The sequence below is a fragment of the Nerophis lumbriciformis genome, linkage group LG26 (assembly GCF_033978685.3).
Source record: "Nerophis lumbriciformis linkage group LG26, RoL_Nlum_v2.1, whole genome shotgun sequence".
Classification (NCBI taxonomy): Eukaryota; Metazoa; Chordata; class Actinopteri; order Syngnathiformes; family Syngnathidae; genus Nerophis; species Nerophis lumbriciformis.
In genome coordinates, this window is record NC_084573.2 from 6,653,233 (window position 1) to 6,667,903 (window position 14,671).

A 14,671-nucleotide genomic window follows, 5' to 3' on the forward strand; every position below is an offset into this window, starting at 1 on the left:
GCACCCTCATCGAGAATTAAATAAGTTAGGATGTTCAGCGAATAGCTGGGAACTGTCAAAGCTCAGGCCCTGCGATGAGGTGGCGACTTGTCCAGGGTGTACCCCGCCTTCCGCCCGATTGTAGCTGAGATAGGCTCCAGCGCCCCCCGCGACCCCAAAAGGGAATAAGCGGTAGAAAATGGATGGATGGATGGATGTCAAAGCTCAAGCTTGCAAATTGGTTGAACTAGAACTATTGACGGTTAAGCCAGTTTTAAACAATCATAGACAGAGGCTGCAGACAAAGAAAGAAGTCCCTGTCCCAAAGTTGCCAGTTCTAAAATGGACTTACCTTGAATGCTTTTCACACTTTCAAACCAAATACCCTTGGGACAAACGTTTTATGGCCAGATGAGACAAAGATGTAACTATTTGGCTTCACCTCCAGTCAACAGCAAAACGGCTGATACTTGGGCACAATTGGATGTTACAACAAAATGATATCAGACACTTATCAAAACTGATACTGAAAAGTTTCAGGCAAATTAAATAATTTTCTAAAATGGCCTTCCCAAATCTCTCAAAAAAGCAGTTTTTCATAAGTAATGCCGGGCTCAGTATGACTTAAAGGTCCATTTAACACTATTACAGGAAAAAAGAGCCACACATTTTTGACAAATTCACTGTGACATTGGAACCAATATTTGAAATTGTATAAAAGTATGGTGCTGATACGTCTAACGATCTGCAGAGCTGTTTTATTTGGTGGACAACTTTTCAGGTTCAGTTTTTCCAATGTCCTCCAGGATAGAGGACTGCTGTTGATGTTGTAGCAGAAAATTAGCTTTTGCTGGAAGATAATGAAATTTACCGCCTGAACAGGGACTTAAACCCTGGACCCTCAGATTAAAAGTCTGATGCTCTACCGACTGAGCTATCCAGGCTCTTATTACAGGAGGTTTGTCCATGTTTGGAGACAATAACATTACTGGCACCCTCATCTAGAAGTAAATTTGTTAGGATGTTCAGCGAATTGCTGGGAACTGTGAAAACTCAAGCTTGCAAATTGGTTGAACCAGAACTATTGACAGTTAAGCCAGTTTTAAACAATCATAGACAGAGGCTGCAGACAAAGAAAGAAGTCCCTGTCCCAAAGTTGCCAGTTCTAAAATGGACTTAAATGGACTTACCTTGAATGCTTTTCACACTTTCAAACCAAATACCCTTGGGACAAACGTTTTATGGCCAGATGAGACAAAGATTTAAGTATTTGGCTTCACCTCCAGTCAACAGCAAAAAGGCTGATACTTGGGCACAATTGGATGTTACAACAAGATGATATCAGACACATATCAAAACTGATACTGAAAAGTTTCAGGCAAATTAAATAATTTTCTAAAATGCCTTCCCAAATGCCTTCCCAAATCTCTCAAAAAAGCATTTTTTCATAAGTAAAGCCGGGCTCAGTATGACTTAAAGGTCCATTTAACACTAATACAGGAAAAAAGAGCCACACATTTTTGACCAATGTACCGTGACATTGGAGCCAATATTAGAAATTGTATAAAAGTATTCTGCTGATCCGTCTAACGATCTGCAAACAGAGCTGTTATAATTGGTGGACAACTTTTCAGGTTCAGTTTTTCCAATGTCCTACAGGATACAGGACTGCTGTTGATGTTGTCTTCTGGGTAGCAGAAAAATTGCTTTTGCTGGAAGATAATGAGTTTTACTGCCTGAACAGGGACTTGAACCGTGGACCCTCGGATTAAAAGTCTGATGCTCTACCGACTGAGCTATTCAGGCTCTTCTAAAAGGAGGTTTGCCCTTGGTTGGAGAGAATAACATTACTGGCACCCTCATCGAGAAGTAAATAAGTTAGGATGTTCAGCGAATAGCTGGGAACTGTCAAAGCTCAAGCCTGCAAATTGCTTGAACTAGAGCGACTGACGGTTAAGCTAGTTTTAAATCGTCATAGACAGAAAGGTTGCAGACAAAGACCGAAGTCCCTGTCCCAAAGTTGCCAGCTCTAAGATAGATTTACCCTTGGGACAAACGTTTTTTGGCCAGATGAGACAAATATTGAGCTACTTTGCTTCACTACCAATCAACAGCGAAAAGACTTAACTTTGTACACAACCGGGTGTTCCAACAAGACAATATCAAAGACATAAAAACTGGTTTTAAAGGGTTTCAGGAAATTGAGTTTCTGGAATGTCTGTTCCAGAGATTTACTTTAACCCTACTAAACTTTTGTGAACAATGCTTAGAAGCTGAATCTGTGCCAAGAACGCAACACACTAATATCAAACCTACCAGTATTGCCAAGGAGAGGGGTTAGATATGCAACCAGAATGTTGCCATAAGCATTTTGTTTCATTTGTATGTGTTTTTCTACAATGGTGAGAGTTTCCGAATTATTCAGTTGTAGAACATTAGACTTCCGTTTGAGAGTTGCTGGGAGACGAGTCCCTGTTCTGCTGACCAAAAATATGTTCTGACAATACCCTGCGAAGTATTCCTTTTTGCATTCAGAAGTCAACAAGTCATTCCTTGGGTATATTTCAAAGAGTAAATCCAAATTAAAGGATTCCAGCTGAAATAGCTCAGTTGGGAGAGCGTTAGACTGAAGATCTAAAGGTCTCTGGTTCAATCCCGGGTTTCAGCATCATGGTGTTGGCTCTTGATATCGGGTTATCACTGAGGAGGATTTTGTGCCATATTCAGCATCTAAAAGATGTCTCTGACCTGCTAATCTTGCTGGTGCAGTCTTAAAATCAGTTGTCATAAACAGTTTTGTCATGCTTAACCTGGATAGCCATTATGTTGTTTGATGGTGTATTGTCCTTTTGCCAATGTTTTTTCTTAAAATGATTATTAAATCGTGTTGTTACAAACACACGTAATTGTGTTGCCTTGGGGTGTTGTATTAGACTGTATCACTTGAAACCAACAGTGTGCTCAGTGTAATGTGAGGGTGCATCTAACACATCTACAGAAAAGATTAACCATACATTTTTCCTACGATTACACTGTCTAACAGTTGGAAGTCCAGGTAATGTGTTTGAAACCTTGATATAATCTGTGTAACACTTTCCCACTTGAGCTAAAGTGGTCGTAAGGAACATTTTTGGTTTCAGTTTTTCAAATGAAAAACAGAATAAACGACTGCTGTTGATGTAGAATTTTGTCAAGGAAAAGAGGAAACCTTTTGAAGAAGAACCATACTGGTGCCTTCGGATGATAACAAATCAGTTTAGTTGTTCAGTGACAAGCTGTGAACCATCAAGGCTCAAGCCCACCAATTGCTTGAACCCCAGCCTCACTGTTGACAGTAAAGTAGTTTCCTTCCCAAATCCCTCAAAAAAGCAGATTGTCAAATGTAAAGTCAGGCTCAGTATGACTTAAAGGTCCATTTAACACTTTTTCATAAAAAAATAGCCACACATTTTCGACAAATTTACTGTGACATTGGATCCAACATTTGAAATTGTATACAAGTATTCTGCTGATCCTTCTACAATCAACTGAGCTGTTTTAAACATTGGACAACTTTTCAGGTTCAGTTTTTCCAATGTCCTACAGGATACAGGACTGATGTTGTCTTTTGGGTAGCAGAAAATTAGCTTTTGCTGGAAGATAATGAGTAAAACCACCTGAACAGGGACTTGAAACCTGGACCCTCAGATTAAAAGTCTGATGCTCTACCGACTGAGCTATCCAGGCTCTTGTTACAGGATGTTTACCCATGGTTGGAGAGAATAACATTACTGGCACCCTCATCTAGAAGTAAATCAATTAGGATGTTCAGCAAATAGCTGTGAACTGTCATCGCTCAAGCTTGCCAAATGCTTGAACCAGAACTACTGACGGTTAAGCCCGTTTTAAATCGTCTTAGACAGAGAGGCTGCAGACAAAGAAAGAAGTCCCTGTCCCAAAGTTGCCAGTTCTAAAATGGACTTAAATGGACTTACCTTGAATGCTTTTCACACTTTCAAACCAAATACCCTTGGGACAAACGTTTTATGGCCAGATGAGACAAAGATTTAAGTATTTGGCTTCACCTCCAGTCAACAGCAAAAAGGCTGATACTTGGGCACAATTGGATGTTACAACAAGATGATATCAGACACATATCAAAACTGATACTGAAAAGTTTCAGGCAAATTAAATAATTTTCTAAAATGCCTTCCCAAATGCCTTCCCAAATCTCTCAAAAAAGCATTTTTTCATAAGTAAAGCCGGGCTCAGTATGACTTAAAGGTCCATTTAACACTAATACAGGAAAAAAGAGCCACACATTTTTGACCAATGTACCGTGACATTGGAGCCAATATTAGAAATTGTATAAAAGTATTCTGCTGATCCGTCTAACGATCTGCAAACAGAGCTGTTATAATTGGTGGACAACTTTTCAGGTTCAGTTTTTCCAATGTCCTACAGGATACAGGACTGCTGTTGATGTTGTCTTCTGGGTAGCAGAAAAATTGCTTTTGCTGGAAGATAATGAGTTTTACTGCCTGAACAGGGACTTGAACCCTGGACCCTCAGATTAAAAGTCTGATGCTCTACCGACTGAGCTATCCAGGCTCTTCTAACAGGAGGTTTGCCCTTGGTTGGAGAGAATAACATTACTGGCACCCTCATCGAGAAGTAAATAAGTTAGGATGTTCAGCGAATAGCTGGGAACTGTCAAAGCTCAAGCCTGCAAATTGCTTGAACTAGAGCGACTGACGGTTAAGCTAGTTTTAAATCGTCATAGACAGAAAGGTTGCAGACAAAGACCGAAGTCCCTGTCCCAAAGTTGCCAGCTCTAAGATAGATTTACCCTTGGGACAAAAGTTTTTTGGCCAGATGAGACAAATATTGAGCTACTTTGCTTCACTACCAATCAACAGCGAAAAGACTTAACTTTGTACACAACCGGGTGTTCCAACAAGACAATATCAAAGACATAAAAACTGGTTTTAAAGGGTTTCAGGAAATTGAGTTTCTGGAATGTCTGTTCCAGAGATTTACTTTAACACTACTAAACTTTTGTGAACAATGCTTAGAAGCTGAATCTGTGCCAAGAACGCAACACACTAATATCAAACCTACCAGTATTGCCAAGAAGAGGGGTTAAATATGCAACCAGAATGTTGCCATAAGCATTTTGTTTCATTTGTATGTGTTTTTCTACAATGGTGAGAGTTTCCAAATTATTCAGTTGTAGAACATTAGACTTCCATTTGAGAGTTGCTGGGAGACGAGTCCCTGTTCTGCTGACCAAAAATATGTTCTGACAATCCCCTGCGAAGTATTCCTTTTTGCATTCAGAAGTCAACAAGTCATTCCTTGGGTATATTTCAAAGAGTAAATCCAAATTAAAGGATTCCAGCTGAAATAGCTCAGTTGGGAGAGCGTTAGACTGAAGATCTAAAGGTCTCTGGTTCAATCCCGGGTTTCAGCATCATGGTGTTGGCTCTTGATATCGGGTTATCACTGAGGAGGATTTTGTGCCATATTCAGCATCTAAAAGATGTCTCTGACCTGCTAATCTTGCTGGTGCAGTCTTAAAATCAGTTGTCATAAACAGTTTTGTCATGCTTAACCTGGATAGCCATTATGTTGTTTGATGGTGTATTGTCCTTTTGCCAATGTTTTTTCTTAAAATGATTATTAAATCGTGTTGTTACAAACACACGTAATTGTGTTGCCCTGGGGTGTTGTATTAGACTGTATTACTTGAAACCAACAGTGTGCACAGTGTAATGTGAGGGTGCATCTAACACATCTACAGAAAAGATTAACCATACATTTTTCCTACGATTACACTGTCTAACAGTTGGAAGTCCAGGTAATGTGTTTGAAACCTTGATATAATCTGTGTAACACTTTCCCACTTGAGCTAAAGTGGTCGTAAGGAAAATATTTGGTTTCAGTTTTTCAAATGAAAAACAGAATAAACGACTGCTGTTGATGTAGAATTTTGTCAAGGAAAAGAGGAAACCTTTTGAAGAAGAACCATACTGGTGCCTTCGGATGATAATAAATCAGTTTAGTTGTTCAGTGACAAGCTGTGAACCATCAAGGCTCAAGCCCACCAATTGCTTGAACCCCAGCCTCACTGTTGACAGTAAAGTAGTTTCCTTCCCAAATCCCTCAAAAAAGCAGACTGTCAAATGTAAAGTCAGGCTCAGTATGACTTAAAGGTCCATTTAACACTTTTTCATAAAAAAAATAGCCACACATTTTCGACAAATTTACTGTGACATTGGATCCAACATTTGAAATTGTATACAAGTATTCTGCTGATCCCTCTACAATCAACTGAGCTGTTTTAAACATTGGACAACTTTTCAGGTTCAGTTTTTCCAATGTCCTACAGGATACAGGACTGATGTTGTCTTTTGGGTAGCAGAAAATTAGCTTTTGCTGGAAGATAATGAGTAAAACCGCCTGAACAGGGACTTGAACCCTGGACCCTCAGATTAAAAGTCTGATGCTCTACCGACTGAGCTATCCAGGCTCTTGTTACAGGATGTTTACCCATGGTTGGAGAGAATAACATTACTGGCACCCTCATCTAGAAGTAAATCAATTAGGATGTTCAGCAAATAGCTGTGAACTGTCATCGCTCAAGCTTGCCAAATGCTTGAACCAGAACTACTGACGGTTAAGCCCGTTTTAAATCGTCTTAGACAGAGAGGCTGCAGACAAAGAAAGAAGTCCCTGTCCCAAAGTTGCCAGTTCTAAAATGGACTTAAATGGACTTACCTTGAATACTTTTCACACTTTCAAACCAAATACCCTTGGGACAAACGTTTTATGGCCAGATGAGACAAAGATTTAAGTATTTGGCTTCACCTCCAGTCAACAGCAAAAAGGCTGATACTTGGGCACAATTGGATGTTACAACAAGATGATATCAGACACATATCAAAACTGATACTGAAAAGTTTCAGGCAAATTAAATAATTTTCTAAAATGCCTTCCCAAATCTCTCAAAAAAGCATTTTTTCATAAGTAAAGCCGGGCTCAGTATGACTTAAAGGTCCATTTAACACTAATACAGGAAAAAAGAGCCACACATTTTTGACCAATGTACCGTGACATTGGAGCCAATATTAGAAATTGTATAAAAGTATTCTGCTGATCCGTCTAACGATCTGCAAACAGAGCTGTTATAATTGGTGGACAACTTTTCAGGTTCAGTTTTTCCAATGTCCTACAGGATACAGGACTGCTGTTGATGTTGTCTTCTGGGTAGCAGAAAAATTGCTTTTGCTTGAAGATAATGAGTTTTACTGCCTGAACAGGGACTTGAACCCTGGACCCTCAGATTAAAAGTCTGATGCTCTACCGACTGAGCTATCCAGGCTCTTCTAACAGGAGGTTTGCCCTTGGTTGGAGAGAATAACATTACTGGCACCCTCATCGAGAAGTAAATAAGTTAGGATGTTCAGCGAATAGCTGGGAACTGTCAAAGCTCAAGCCTGCAAATTGCTTGAACTAGAGCGACTGACGGTTAAGCTAGTTTTAAATCGTCATAGACAGAAAGGTTGCAGACAAAGACCGAAGTCCCTGTCCCAAAGTTGCCAGCTCTAAGATAGATTTACCCTTGGGACAAACGTTTTTTGGCCAGATGAGACAAATATTGAGCTACTTTGCTTCACTACCAATCAACAGCGAAAAGACTTAACTTTGTACACAACCGGGTGTTCCAACAAGACAATATCAAAGACATAAAAACTGATTTTAAAGGGTTTCAGGAAATTGAGTTTCTGGAATGTCTGTTCCAGAGATTTACTTTAACCCTACTAAACTTTTGTGAACAATGCTTAGAAGCTGAATCTGTGCCAAGAACGCAACACACTAATATCAAACCTACCAGTATTGCCAAGAAGAGGGGTTAAATATGCAACCAGAATGTTGCCATAAGCATTTTGTTTCATTTGTATGTGTTTTTCTACAATGGTGAGAGTTTCCAAATTCTTCAGTTGTAGAACATTAGACTTCCATTTGAGAGTTGCTGGGAGACGAGTCCCTGTTCTGCTGACCAAAAATATGTTCTGACAATCCCCTGCGAAGTATTCCTTTTTGCATTCAGAAGTCAACAAGTCATTCCTTGGGTATATTTCAAAGAGAAAATCCAAATTAAAGGATTCCAGCTGAAATAGCTCAGTTGGGAGAGCGTTAGACTGAAGATCTAAAGGTCTCTGGTTCAATCCCGGGTTTCAGCATCATGGTGTTGGCTCTTGATATCGGGTTATCACTGAGGAGGATTTTGTGCCATATTCAGCATCTAAAAGATGTCTCTGACCTGCTAATCTTGCTGGTGCAGTCTTAAAATCAGTTGTCATAAACAGTTTTGTCATGCTTAACCTGGATAGCCATTATGTTGTTTGATGGTGTATTGTCCTTTTGCCAATGTTTTTTCTTAAAATGATTATTAAATCGTGTTGTTACAAACACACGTAATTGTGTTGCCCTGGGGTGTTGTATTAGACTGTATCACTTGAAACCAACAGTGTGCTCAGTGTAATGTGAGGGTGCATCTAACACATCTACAGAAAAGATTAACCATACATTTTTCCTACGATTACACTGTCTAACAGTTGGAAGTCCAGGTAATGTGTTTGAAACCTTGATATAATCTGTGTAACACTTTCCCACTTGAGCTAAAGTGGTCGTAAGGAAAATTTTTGGTTTCAGTTTTTCAAATGAAAAACAGAATAAACGACTGCTGTTGATGTAGAATTTTGTCAAGGAAAAGAGGAAACCTTTTGAAGAAGAACCATACTGGTGCCTTCGGATGATAATAAATCAGTTTAGTTGTTCAGTGACAAGCTGTGAACCATCAAGGCTCAAGCCCACCAATTGCTTGAACCCCAGCCTCACTGTTGACAGTAAAGTAGTTTCCTTCCCAAATCCCTCAAAAAAGCAGACTGTCAAATGTAAAGTCAGGCTCAGTATGACTTAAAGGTCCATTTAACACTTTTTCATAAAAAAATAGCCACACATTTTCGACAAATTTACTGTGACATTGGATCCAACATTTGAAATTGTATACAAGTATTCTGCTGATCCCTCTACAAGCAACTGAGCTGTTTTAAACATTGGACAACTTTTCAGGTTCAGTTTTTCCAATGTCCTACAGGATACAGGACTGATGTTGTCTTTTGGGTAGCAGAAAATTAGCTTTTGCTGGAAGATAATGAGTAAAACCGCCTGAACAGGGACTTGAACCCTGGACCCTCAGATTAAAAGTCTGATGCTCTACCGACTGAGCTATCCAGGCTCTTGTTACAGGATGTTTACCCATGGTTGGAGAGAATAACATTACTGGCACCCTCATCTAGAAGTAAATCAATTAGGATGTTCAGCAAATAGCTGTGAACTGTCATCGCTCAAGCTTGCCAAATGCTTGAACCAGAACTACTGACGGTTAAGCCCGTTTTAAATCGTCTTAGACAGAGAGGCTGCAGACAAAGAAAGAAGTCCCTGTCCCAAAGTTGCCAGTTCTAAAATGGACTTAAATGAACTTACCTTGAATGCTTTTCACACTTTCAAACCAAATACCCTTGGGACAAACGTTTTATGGCCAGATGAGACAAAGATTTAAGTATTTGGCTTCACCTCCAGTCAACAGCAAAAAGGCTGATACTTGGGCACAATTGGATGTTACAACAAGATGATATCAGACACATATCAAAACTGATACTGAAAAGTTTCAGGCAAATTAAATAATTTTCTAAAATGCCTTCCCAAATGCCTTCCCAAATCTCTCAAAAAAGCGTTTTTTCATAAGTAAAGCCGGGCTCAGTATGACTTAAAGGTCCATTTAACACTAATACAGGAAAAAAGAGCCACACATTTTTGACCAATGTACCATGACATTGGAGCCAATATTAGAAATTGTATAAAAGTATTTTGCTGATCCGTCTAACGATCTGCAAACAGAGCTGTTATAATTGGTGGACAACTTTTCAGGTTCAGTTTTTCCAATGTCCTACAGGATACAGGACTGATGTTGCCTTTTGGGTAGCAGAAAATTAGCTTTTGCTGGAAGATAATGAGTAAAACCGCCTGAACAGGGACTTGAACCCTGGACCCTCAGATTAAAAGTCTGATGCTCTACCGACTGAGCTATCCAGGCTCTTGTTACAGGATGTTTACCCATGGTTGGAGAGAATAACATTACTGGCACCCTCATCTAGAAGTAAATCAATTAGGATGTTCAGCAAATAGCTGTGAACTGTCATCGCTCAAGCTTGCCAAATGCTTGAACCAGAACTACTGACGGTTAAGCCCGTTTTAAATCGTCTTAGACAGAGAGGCTGCAGACAAAGAAAGAAGTCCCTGTCCCAAAGTTGCCATCTCTAAAATGGATTTACCTTGAATTCTGCCCACACTTTCAAACCAAATACCCCGGGGACAAAAGTTTATGGCCAGATGAGACTAATATTGAGCTACTTTGCTTCACTACTAATCATTAGCGAAAAGACTGAACTTTGTACACAACCGGGTCTTCCATCAAGACAATATCAAAGACACATACAAAAAAAATGGTTTTAAAGGGTTACAGGCAGGTTAAGTTGAGTATCTGGAATGTCTGTTCCAGAGATTGTACCTAAACACTACTAAACATTTGTGAACAATGCTTAGAAGCTGAGTCTGTGCCAAGAACGCAACACATTCATATCAAATCTGCCATTATTGCCAAGAACAGAGGTCAAATATGCAAGCAGAATTTTGACAAAAGCATTTTGTTTAATTTTTATGTGTTTTTCCACAATGGGAAGAGACCCCGAATTGTTCAGTTGTAGAACATAAGACTTTCATTTGACAGACTGTACCCGCCCCTGAATGGCAGCCTGGCACACCTGGTTGCAGTTGCCTTTCAGGCTGCTATTAATGCCTGCCTCGCCCATCAGTCAGGGCTCAAGGATTCTACCATGTTCTGTTGGTCTTGAACCCTAAGATGCAGAGATTGCAGGCGTAGCGCAGGTAAACATGACTTTAATGTCAATAGGGAAATAATGCAACTGGTAAGTACACATGCAGGGAACATTGAAGCAGGAAATAATCTTTGAGCCCTGACTGGAGGGCGAGGCAGGCATAAATGGCAGCCAAATTGGCAACTGCAAGCAGGTGTACCCGGCTGCCAATTAGGGACAGGAGAGAGAAACGAGAGCTCAGGGAGACATTTAGGAAGTGGAACTAAAATAAGAGCACTGACAGGAAATAAACACAAACTAAGGAAACATAACAAGCCGTGAATGTCACAGATCGTCACACTTTATGTTCATTTCATAAATCAAGCCGATGACATGTGCCATTTTCAACTGCCACAATTGAGGTGGAAGGGATACAACTATAGCCTGAATCGCATTCCTAAGCGTTAGTGATGGTCAGATGAAGCCTCTTGAGGCATAGACCCACTTGAGCCAATTGGTTCGAGAATTTCACGAAGCTTCAATACATGCTTCGGCACAAGACTCCACCTGCTGGTCAAATGTATATTTCCAAACAGCTGCACCTCAACCACATAATGTGTGACACGTTGAAATGTTGCGTCTATTATGGCTGTTAGAAATTACAATGAATCACAATAAATGTTTGACAAAATGGTTTCGCTACACTGTAAAAAAAAATTCTGTAAAAAAACGGTCATCTACTGGCAGCTACGGCTGCCAAACGAAAACCATAAAATTAAAGTAAAAAAATTTCTGTTTTTTTTTTTTTTTTTTTTTTTTTTTCTCAGTGTACATGAATGAAGGTGTGTGTTGCTGGACCCGACTAGGACATTATCTGGACTGGACCTGGCTTTAAAAAAACCCAAAAGAAAAAACCTTTAAACGTAGCTAATTTCATTTACAGCCAGGTCTGGTGAAGATAAGGTCCTTTCTTTCCTTTTTTTTTTTTTTTATAGATAAGATAAATAAATATTTTCTTGGATAAAAAGGAAAGTAAAACAATATAAAAATAATTACATAGGGGAAAAAAAAGGAAAAAAAAAAAGTAATTAAATGAAAATGTAAGTGGACCAGCAGCACAAACAATCAAGTGTGCTTCAGGGACTGTGTCCCTTGCAGAAGTGTTGTCCATGTTGTGGGAACCAGAGTATTGATGGCAGAAAGAAACAACCCCTTTTGTGTGAGTGGGTGTGTGTGAGTGTGAATGGGGGAGGGAGGTTTTTTTTGGGGGGTTGATGCACTAGTTGAAAGTGTATCGTGTGTTTTTTTCTATGTTGATTTAATAAAAAAAAATAAAATAAAAATTAAAAAAAAAAGTAAAACATTGTAAACCAAATAATGATCAAAAACATTATAATTACAGAAATTTTCATGAAATGTTTTACGGAAAAATATCGTAATATTACATGAATTTGAAAGTAATTTAAGAAAACAGAAAATGCTATGTATAATTAATTTGGTATTTTTCTGTAAAAAAAATTGAAATATGCATAGTTTGTCATTACTGGCATATTACTTAAAATAACAGAAAAATTGTTTATTTACAGATAATGTCTTCAATTCTACAGTTTTATAAACTATTTAAAAAAAATAGAAAAATTACAGTAGAAGATTAGAGTAAATTAACCATAAAAATAGGATTTTTTTTTACAGTGTAGGTAAATCAACAACTTATAATACAATGTTTAATGTGTTATATACTGTATGTATATATATTGTGTGTTTGTATTATGCCAACAGGGTAGAATCATATGAATTGATTAACGTGGACCCCGACTTAAACAAGTTGAAAAACGTATTCGGGTGTTGCCATTTAGTGGTCAATTGTACGGAATATGTACTGTACTGTGCAATCTACTAATAAAAGTCTCAATCAAAAAATTATAGGGCAGGTTGTGTAATATTTTTCTGTCACCTTGAGGAAATGGCATGAAGAAGAAGATGACAATATAATGTAACTTGGACAATGATCTCTAGAACAGGAGATTGAGTTCATTTTTATGTTGGGGTTTTAGGCGATTTTTATTTATTTTATTTTTGGGGGGGTGACCAAACCTCTCCATTATCTAGCTATTGATTTCTGGTAGCTGGTTAAAAAGAATAAATACAGAATGCTTTACTTAGACAAATGTAATGTTTACAGTGATATACACAATTAAGAAAATTCAAACCCACGTCTTGTAGAGTAAAAGGTGAATGCGGCAACCACGTGCTACCAAAGAAATCCAACAATTTGCTGCATTTGCAAACAGCTAAAATGATGTACAAAGCAAACTATAACCTGCTACTCAAGAATGTGCAACAATTCTTCTCAACAAAAGAGGAGAAATGTAACCTAACATTTGTATGCTCGTGCAACACTTAAAACCTTTATTATATCAGCATGTGGAATTAAATTATGGAACAAATTAACCAAATAAATCAAACAAAGCACCAATATGATTCAGTTTAAGAGACGGTTCAAACAAGTGTTCACAAAGTACACTCAACAAGAATTATGATTAACATCTTGAACCCTTTTTTTTTATTGCGACAAAGATCATTTATGTATTTAATATTTGTATGCTTATGGTATATTATTTAGTTGTTCACTGTTCTGTTACAGAGAACAAGGAAATTGGATGAAATTGCTATGGTATGAAAAGGGGTAGGATCAGGGGCGTCACTAGCTTTTAAGGACAGGGGGGGCTTAGCCCCCAGGATATGCACAGGATGTGAGCGAACGTAGCGCACGAGCACAAAACCTCACAAACGGCTAACAAAGACTTAGAAAGTATTCATTGTTATTATTATTATTTCAGTCTGTTTATTTTCAATCTGTGTTCAGTACAACAACAAACATGGGTTTGCACAGTGACGTTTTGTTTACAGCATCAACAAGAAACAATTACTTGCTTGATCCTTTAAGATACACTGAAACACAATGAAAGTCATGGCATTAGCCTCTATGTTATTACTTCACAACATAGAGGCTAATGCCACCACTTTCGCTCACAATACAATAATTGTTTGTTCCCAAATATTTTGAAGTTGCACAGATTACATTTTGGGCACATGTGTGACTAAAATGGTTGTAAATTCAAGCCCTGGAAATATTACTTAATTACTTGAATAAAAGTAATATCTGGATCGGGATAATTTGGCTTATATATAATATATTTATATATATATATTATGGCAAGGCGTTAAGGAAATTAAATATATATGGAAGTCTGAATAGAAATGAGAAACGTTTATATATACTGTAAATAAGAAAGACTTAGAGTCCGTCTGCTGATCTGAAAAAGAGCCAAAGCTGTCAAAGAGCTGAGGGACCATCTTCAAATTTCAATGCTGAAACAAATAATGCAAACAATAAAATGTAACTTCCAGGGTTTGAGATTAACGTAGTCCCGTCGTCCCGGGGGCGGTAAAAAAAATGCACGGGACGAAATTAAATGCTCTCCGGGACGATGGCTTTTAACCATTTTTTTTCTTTTTATGTATTTATTCATTTTACATTTTTTATTAATTATTATCATTTCAGGCTAACTAGCTAACTAAGTAGCAGCATTGTTTTAGAGTGGGAATGTAACTTTTTGTCAAACACAGACCTGGTGTAAAGTGGAGCTAATACATTTTAATACAAGCAGTGATGAATACTTACTTTCTTGAAAAAGTTTCTTATGTGCATTTTGCATCCGTTCACGTTCTTGTTCTGCAGTGCTGTGTGCTAATGTGCTTCGTACACC

At 38.3% G+C, this 14,671-nt stretch overlaps 1 protein-coding gene and 11 non-coding genes across 13 annotated transcripts in view; 3 read left to right on the top strand and 9 right to left on the bottom strand.

The window, feature by feature from the left end:
- LOC133624003 (uncharacterized) overlaps positions 1–14,671 on the bottom strand; it is a 174,681-nt gene that overhangs the window by 61,443 nt on the left and 98,567 nt on the right. The window lies entirely within an intron of this gene.
- trnak-uuu (transfer RNA lysine (anticodon UUU)) lies at positions 851–923 on the bottom strand. The gene has a single exon. It is a non-coding gene; the product is annotated as a tRNA-Lys (tRNA).
- trnak-uuu (transfer RNA lysine (anticodon UUU)) lies at positions 1,713–1,785 on the bottom strand. The gene has a single exon. It is a non-coding gene; the product is annotated as a tRNA-Lys (tRNA).
- On the top strand, positions 2,575–2,647 carry trnaf-gaa (transfer RNA phenylalanine (anticodon GAA)). Its single transcript has one exon. It is a non-coding gene; the product is annotated as a tRNA-Phe (tRNA).
- Positions 3,633–3,705, bottom strand: trnak-uuu (transfer RNA lysine (anticodon UUU)). Its single transcript has one exon. It is a non-coding gene; the product is annotated as a tRNA-Lys (tRNA).
- trnak-uuu (transfer RNA lysine (anticodon UUU)) lies at positions 4,497–4,569 on the bottom strand. Its single transcript has one exon. It is a non-coding gene; the product is annotated as a tRNA-Lys (tRNA).
- trnaf-gaa (transfer RNA phenylalanine (anticodon GAA)) lies at positions 5,359–5,431 on the top strand. The gene has a single exon. It is a non-coding gene; the product is annotated as a tRNA-Phe (tRNA).
- trnak-uuu (transfer RNA lysine (anticodon UUU)) lies at positions 6,418–6,490 on the bottom strand. The gene has a single exon. It is a non-coding gene; the product is annotated as a tRNA-Lys (tRNA).
- On the bottom strand, positions 7,270–7,342 carry trnak-uuu (transfer RNA lysine (anticodon UUU)). Its single transcript has one exon. It is a non-coding gene; the product is annotated as a tRNA-Lys (tRNA).
- On the top strand, positions 8,132–8,204 carry trnaf-gaa (transfer RNA phenylalanine (anticodon GAA)). The gene has a single exon. It is a non-coding gene; the product is annotated as a tRNA-Phe (tRNA).
- On the bottom strand, positions 9,190–9,262 carry trnak-uuu (transfer RNA lysine (anticodon UUU)). Its single transcript has one exon. It is a non-coding gene; the product is annotated as a tRNA-Lys (tRNA).
- On the bottom strand, positions 10,048–10,120 carry trnak-uuu (transfer RNA lysine (anticodon UUU)). The gene has a single exon. It is a non-coding gene; the product is annotated as a tRNA-Lys (tRNA).